Source organism: Lolium rigidum, chromosome 5 (genome assembly GCF_022539505.1).
Source record: "Lolium rigidum isolate FL_2022 chromosome 5, APGP_CSIRO_Lrig_0.1, whole genome shotgun sequence".
Lineage (NCBI taxonomy): Eukaryota > Viridiplantae > Streptophyta > Magnoliopsida > Poales > Poaceae > Lolium > Lolium rigidum.
Genome location: NC_061512.1, coordinates 208,718,035 through 208,725,927, shown reverse-complemented (window position 1 = coordinate 208,725,927; position 7,893 = coordinate 208,718,035). Strand labels below are relative to the sequence as shown.

Here is a 7,893-nt window from a genome sequence, read left to right as displayed (position 1 = left end):
TAGGACAATGAGGAGGACACTGCAAGGAGCAGACGTATAAACCGGAGTACAATATTATATGAGTGAGTTTAAATATAGTAGACGTTGATATAAATATAGGAAGAGACTACTTCCTCAAGCCTTAGAACATATCCATTGCAGTCTTGTTGTAGAAGCAAACATAAGTCATGTAGTAGTCGAAATAGTTCTTGTACTGAAGTAGTCGACGAGTTGCTTCTTTTGGATCTTGATTTGAATAGGAACTTACATGGCAAGTTTACTGTGCCAAGGAGGCTCCAGATATCTTTTGTACGAGATCTTTTTAGATGAAATACTATAGTCAGGCACATTTGGACCCTCGATATTTCCGTTGTCACTTTGTTGAGTGTGATGTTCATGAAACGGTGATCCGTGAGTGTTATGCCAATGATTTATACACTACAACAATGAGCGGTCACCACAGAATGTCACTCGACTAATTCTTTAACTCGGTTGGCACCCGTATATTGTAGTTTGTGTACATGGTCTTAATTATTTTGTTGTTATTTTTTACATGTATAATGTACATCGAATGTAACTCGGCTACTGATTTAGCTATGTTGCCACTCATATATTGTAATTTATGGACAATTTCTTAATTTATTTTTTGTTTTCTACATGTAGAATCTTCATCGAATGTTACTCGTCTACTCTTTAACTCTCTTGCCACCCGTATATTGTAGTTTGTGGATCGAGTCTTAATTATTTTGGTGTTTTCTACATTTATAATCTTCATCGAATATTACTCGGCTACTACTTTAACTTTATAGCCGGTCGTATATTGTAGTTTGCGAGCAGAGATTTAATTATTTGTTATTTTCTACAATGTACAATGTACATTAAATTTCACTTGGCTACTGCTTTTAACTCTGGTGCCACTCGTATATTGTAATTTGTGGGCAGAGTCTTAATTTTTTTTTCTTTTCTACATGTACAATGTACATCAAATATCACTCAGCTACTGCTTTAACTTTTGGTGCCACTCATATACTGTAGTTTGTGGCAGAGTCTTAATTTTTTTGTTCTTTTCTGCTTGTACAATGTACATCAAATGTAACTCAGCTACTGATTTAACTCCGTTGCCACTCGTATATTGTACTTTATGGGCAGGGCCTTAATTATTTTGTTGTTTTGTACATTTACAATCTTCATCGAATGTCACTCGGCTACTGCTTTAACTCTGCTGCCACTCATATATTATAGTTTGTGGGCAGAACCTTAATTATTTTGTTCTTTTATACATGTGTACAATGTATATAAATTGTCACTTGGCTACTGCTTTAACTTTGGTGCCACTCATTTATTGTAGTTTGTGGGCGGAGTCTTAATTATTTTGTCCTTTTCTACATGTACAATGTACATCAAATGTCAGTCGTCTACTGTTTTAACTCCTGTACCACTGATATATTGTAGTTCGTGGGCAGAGTCTTATTAGTTTGTTCTTTTCTACATGTATAATGTAGATGAGCAGGTATAGTGTTTTTTCTTCTTATTGTTATGACAATGTTAAGGCAGGGTTGAATGCATAAGCCACACATGGTTCTTTTGTTGTCGTCGGTGGATTATGATAATTCCTTTTGGCCAACAAATATTTGTTTATGTTAGTGTTGGGATATGATGCATTTCTTACATTATTGTCTAATTTTTTAAAGTAGATTAATATAATAATCGCACAAGACAAGACATTATATATAGCACATAACCTCTTCAACATTCGTCATCATGGCCTAATACAGACTACGGTGAGGTAAATTATTCAACATAGAGATGCTTCGGCTGCCTCCTTTATTCTGAATCATGCGGAGGCGACGATAGGCGCACTGTGTAGCACGATGGTCTCGAGGGTGAGACCAGGGCCGAATCCGAAGAGGACACCCCAGTCCATGCCCTCGCCGGTGGTGCCGTGGCCATCCTCGGCGGAGCGCTTCCTCATCTCATCGAGAATGAAGAGCACGCTGGAGCTGGACATGTTGCCATACTCAGACAACACATGCCTGGTGGCGCCCATCCTCTCCTTGTTGAGGCTCACCTTGGCCTCAACCATGTCTAGAATCGCTGGACCGCCGGGGTGTGCGACCCAAAATATGGAGTTCCAGTCGTCGATGCCCAATGGAGCGAAGGCTTTGACCAAAGCGTTCTCGATGTTTTTCGAGATGATGGTGGGCACATCCTTGTTGATGTGCACACTAAGGCCAGCCTCTCGGAGAGTGGCACCGATCAGGCCCTCGACTCGGGAAGGATTGTCTGGCTCGCCGAGACCAGCTGGAAGAGCGGCCTCTCCAAGGGCTCCTCGGGATCGGCTCCGACGACCACCGCCGCCGCACCATCCCCGAAGAGCGCCTGCGCGACAAGGTTGTCAAGGTGCGAGCCTGTGGCGGAGGGCCCACGGAAGGTGACGGCCGTGATCTCCGAGCAGACCACGAGCACACGCGCGCCAAGGTTGTTCTCCGCGAGGTCCTTGGCCACGCGGAGCACCGTGAGTGAAACAAGATGTTTTGCCGTGAATATGCCCATGGGCTTGCTCTCTATTTATATTGCTTGATCAGCTTGTACAACACGTACACAATCAGATTGATACGATCTGATATCTTACAGTAAATGTACAATCTCCTATACAGGGAAGCTACAGATGCTGTTTGATCTACATGCTACAATCATGGGATTCTAGCTTATCTCTATGTCTAACATTCCCCCTCAATCTGAACCTACAGTAATTAGGTTGAGATTGGTACGTAATTTCTGAAGCATTTGCTTGTTTACCGGTTTTGTGAATGCATCGGCTATCTGATCAGCGGAAGACACAAACCGAACCTCCAAAGCTCCAAGTGCCACCTTCTCTCTCACAAAATGAAAATCAACCTCGATGTGTTTAGTACGTGCATGAAACACCGGGTTGGCTGTCAAGTAGGTGGCGCCCAAATTATCGCACCAAAGCACCGGTGGTCGTGGCTGGGCAATACGAAGCTCCTTAAGCAATGACTGCAACCATGTCGCTTCGGCAGTCCCGTTGGCTAGCGCTTTGTACTCGGCCTCCGTAGATGAGCGAGATACTGTTGGCTGCTTTCGAGCACTCCAGGAGATAAGATTAGGTCCAAAGAACACGACGAAACCTCCGGTGGATCTCCTATCATCAGTGCAACCTGCCCAGTCCGCGTCTGTGAACACACTGATAAGTGTCGAAGAAGACTTGCGAATTTGCAAGCCAGTATTGGTTGTACCCTTCACATAACGCAGGATGCGCTTCACCGCCTCCCAATGAACATCTGTTGGCTTCGACAAGAACTGACAGACTTTGTTCACCGCAAATGAAATATCTGGGCGTGTGAGGGTAAGATACTGCAATGCTCCAACAACGCTCCGATATTGGAATGCATCATCATCACTAAGGGAGTGGCCGAGCTCTCGAGAAAGCTTCTCCTGGGTACACATTGGCGTAGTAACGGACTTGCAATTCTCCATACGAGTCCGATTAAGAAGATCAAGTGAGTACTTCTGTTGAGTCAGACTGATGCCCCCTGAATTGCGAGTCACTTCAATGCCAAGGAAATAATTCAGCGGTCCAAGATCCTTAACAGGAAAAGAGTGCTGAAGTTGTTGGAGAAGGCGATCAGCAGCGGCAACCGTCGAGCTAGCAATCACAATATCATCGACATAGACTAGCATATAAATAGTGACACCATCTCGACGGAAGATAAACAAGGAGGTGTCAGCGGCTGAAGTGATGAATCCCAACTGCTGCAGGCGATCACTTAACCGAGAGTACCAAGCGCGAGCCAACGGGACTGCCGAAGCGACATGGTTGCAGTCATTGCTTAAGGAGCTTCGTATTGCCCAGCCACGACCACCGGTGCTTTGGTGCGATAATTTGGGCGCCACCTACTTGACAGCCAACCCGGTGTTTCATGCACGTACTAAACACATCGAGGTTGATTTTGATACGATCTGATATCTTACAGTAAATGTACAATCTCCTATACAGGGAAGCTACAGATGCTGTTTGATCTACATGCTACAATCATGGGATTCTAGCTTATCTCTATGTCTAACACCGTGCCGCCGGCGAAGCAGCCATGCTGGTACAGCATGACTCTCCTCACGGAGGGGTCGAGCCCGAGCATCTTCAGTAGCTGGTAGTCGGCGCCTGGCATGTCGACGGCCTGTCGAGTGCAAAACACGAGATGCGTGATCTTTGAGAGTGGCTGGCCCCACTCCTTGATTGCCTTAAGCGCTGCAGCCGCCCCGAGCCTAGGGACCTCGCCGACGAGGATGGCCTGGCGCGCGTCTAGCGATGGCCCGTCGAACGAGCACATCTGGGGGTTTTGCTGGAAGAGCTCCTCCGTCATGTGCATGTACCTCTTCTTAATTGTGGACCTCTCACCTGTACGCATGCAACAAGAGTTAGCTGCGTACAACACGCGCACACTTTACTACCACACATTCAAAACTAGTAGTAGAGTATGTGCAGTCAGAGTTTTCTAACATCTGAGAATCTACATAAATATGAAAAGTTATTTGGATTGACAAATGATAATAATATTGTTAAATTATACCACATAATATTTGGTTACATATTTCTTATCACCAATTAAACATAATTGTTACCATCAATAAAACAACAAAGCTGATTGTTTTTTTGGTCTTTTGTGTCATAATATTCGAGTTGGACTCACTTGCAAGCACTTACCGCCTAAGTTTCAAAATAGATACATCCTATAGTGTTGTCGAACTTTCTGAATTTTGACTATTAATATATATGAGAAGTTCACTTGATACAAGAAAAAAATATTGTGAAATTGAAAACTAATAAAAAAAATTGTGTGGTAAGACTTTCATCAACATTTTTTCCCAATCTAGCATCAAGTAACTTTTTATAATGTTAAATTCATAAAACATATTTTTTGTGTGACACGATTCTTATCACCAATTAAACAAAAAATTTACACCCAACAAAAATAGAACTTCCATTTTTTGTTCTCTTCTGTCATAATATCCGTCGACTCACTTGCAAACACTTACCGCCTAAGTTCCAAAGTAGGCGACGTCCTATAGCAACTGTCAGACTTTATAAGCTTTGACTATTAATTGAAATGAGAAGTTTTTTCTTGATACAACAAAATAATATTGTTAAATTCATAACTAATAATATTTTTGTGTGGTAAGACTCTTATCAACATTTTTTATAATATACAAACAAGTGAAACAAAAAATTATACTTTTCATATTGTTAAATTCATAACAGATAATTTTTTGTGTGGCATAATTCTTATCACCAATTAAACAGAATTCTTACCCTCAATAAAAACAGAACTGATTTTTTTGGCTCTCTTTGTTATAATATTTGTTCGACTTACTTGCAAACGCTTACCTCCTGAGTTTCAAAATAGGTGATGTCCTATAGCAGCCCACATGTTGTCAAACTTTATGAACTTTTAACTATTAATAGACATGAGAAATATTTCACTTGGTACAAGAAAATAGTATCGTTAAATCCATAACTAATAATATTTATGTGTGGTATCACTCACATATCTTCTTGAACTTCTCTTTTAGGTCAGGGAGGTGCCCACTGTTCGTTACCCGAAAGTAATACTCTGGGTAGTCGGCCTGATAAACGCACTTGGCCGGTGTTGCCGTGCCGATTGCCAGCACAGTCGCCGGGCCATCGGCCCGCTGAGCCCTCATCATGTCGAGAACAGAAAGCACCGCCGGCGCCATTGATCTCTCTACAACAAATGACTGCTACAGGGTACTAGCTACCTATACTAAGAATAGAAGAATTATCTCGATGTATGTTGTGGTGTTTGAGTATGTGCTTCACTAGCTTTATATAGTTGGTGAAGCGCATAAATGGACGGAAACAATTAAGAGGGGTATTGATGGAGGGGTCACAGCTACGTGCATTAATGAAGTATAGTACGAAAAAAATTTAAGAGGGGTTTTGCTGGAGGGGTTACAGCTAAGTGAATTAATGAAGTATAGGCCGAAAGAACCTCAGCCGATGATTTGCCTCTGCTCCTCGGTTTTAACGATGGAGCCTGAACGGTCGACGAGCAATGAGTGTTGCATGCATGTGTCCAACTTAATAAGTATGCAAAGAACTAAGAGCCATACATTAGAGTTTACTGATAATGGCACAATTAGCTTAGTTTAGCCTTCATGTGATGATTTAAACATAGTGGTTACTGATTAGTAGGACTTCACGGGTAATCACCGGACCGTGACTACAATATGCATGCTCCAGCCACATACCATACATGAATCAACAACAATAAGAAGAAAAATATTGCATATAGAAGTATTTAACCATCAAAGCTACCTTACACCACTTAAAATCCAAAACAATTCGAGAAAAGGAGCTCAATAACCCCTAGTTGGATCATTAATTTCTCCAATCTCCTCCTCAATCCCCTCCACTGCCAAAAAGGGGAAGTGTTGCTCCGCGGAAGATCAACAGTGACATGATCGACACCGGCATGCGCCCAACACCGATAGAAAGGGACGGCAGGATGTGATACCAAGATCCATGATATAATGGAATGAGGAAGGAACGATGACGGTGAACCACCTACTAGATGAAATATAGGCGGGGAGTCAAGAGAGCGGGGATGGCTTCTCTGCAGCGGGTGGGTGTGGGAGGGGAGTGGGGGGGTGTGGGAGGAGGAAGAGCGATGGGAAATGAGCCATATTTAAATACGAAGATGCAAATATGCCGACAAGGTGGTAGGGAAAGTAAGAGCTAAATGTGCGGTCTCAACCCCCCTTCCGTGTTACACCTACTTTCATTTTTGTCGTACCTCTTCTTGTCCTGACTTTCGGTATGTCTTCTTGCGTTTTTATTTTTCATTGTTTTTCCAAGAAGATGTGCTCCGCGAGTGGAACTGAGCTATGTGTTCTTGACTGCATGGTATATATAGCAGTTTACGGTAGAGTAAACCATGCATGGGTTAAATAAATATTCTCTCTTTGAACAAACATTTACAGTAGAGATCCGGAGCCTCGTGACGAATCCGTTGAAGATCACATGCTACGCAAAACAAGAAAATTACCATAGATGAACAAACTAAGAAAAAATGTTGAGGTATAGGTAATGAGTTTATACCCTTATGAGTAGGATGACCACGTCAATACATTGCACATGTTAATGTAGTCGATGAAGTCGTCTGAATCATATAGATAGGTTATTCCGCTCAGTTGTGGGAGGTTTTTTCCTCACGAGGATTCGCGTGCTCAAGTGTCAAAGTAGATGCGCCCCCGAGGTATCCATGCATACCGTTCTAGCGTCACTGCAACCTCGTGTAGACCAGCACACAAACAAAGTACATTATAAAGCTAATGAATATGTAGCCCTCTGAAGTTGCCTTCTAGATCCGATCAAGAGGTGGAAGAAGAAGCAAATGTGACACGAGAGAGAGAGGTGGTGTTCCCTAGGGCTAATCCATAGGGCGAGCGAGAGAGAGAGGCATCAACTTGGGAGGAGGGGTCAGGCCAAGGGGTCTTGGGCGGCTAGGGTAGGACCCTTTGTGTGCTCGATCACCCCTTTAAATAGGAGGTGATGGGTTCCTGACTTACCGGGTACCCGAAGGAGATCAAAAGTTGGGAAGGAGGTCGTCTAGTGTCAAGACGCTGCTACAAACTTCATGCTGAAGTCAGCCCACAAAGCGATCGCCACATTTTCCGCTCCCATACGGCCTAGGCGTAGGTTGTGGCAGGGTCTGTAGCATCGAAATGAATCGCCATCTGGCAGGAGCAACTGATATAATGTTAGATGAGTTTACAGAGCCTAAGGAAGAATCTAAGGGTAAGGAGCCTATGGAGAGCGAGCCTCATACACCAGTATATTCTACTGGTGATTACATAGACATAGATGCCCCTGAA

At 43.1% G+C, this 7,893-nt stretch overlaps 1 pseudogene; it reads right to left on the bottom strand.

The window, feature by feature from the left end:
- Positions 1-1,813: 1,813 nt before the first annotated feature.
- On the bottom strand, positions 1,814-5,733 carry LOC124657007 (annotated as a pseudogene).
- Between the last annotated feature and the right edge of the window lie 2,160 nt (positions 5,734-7,893).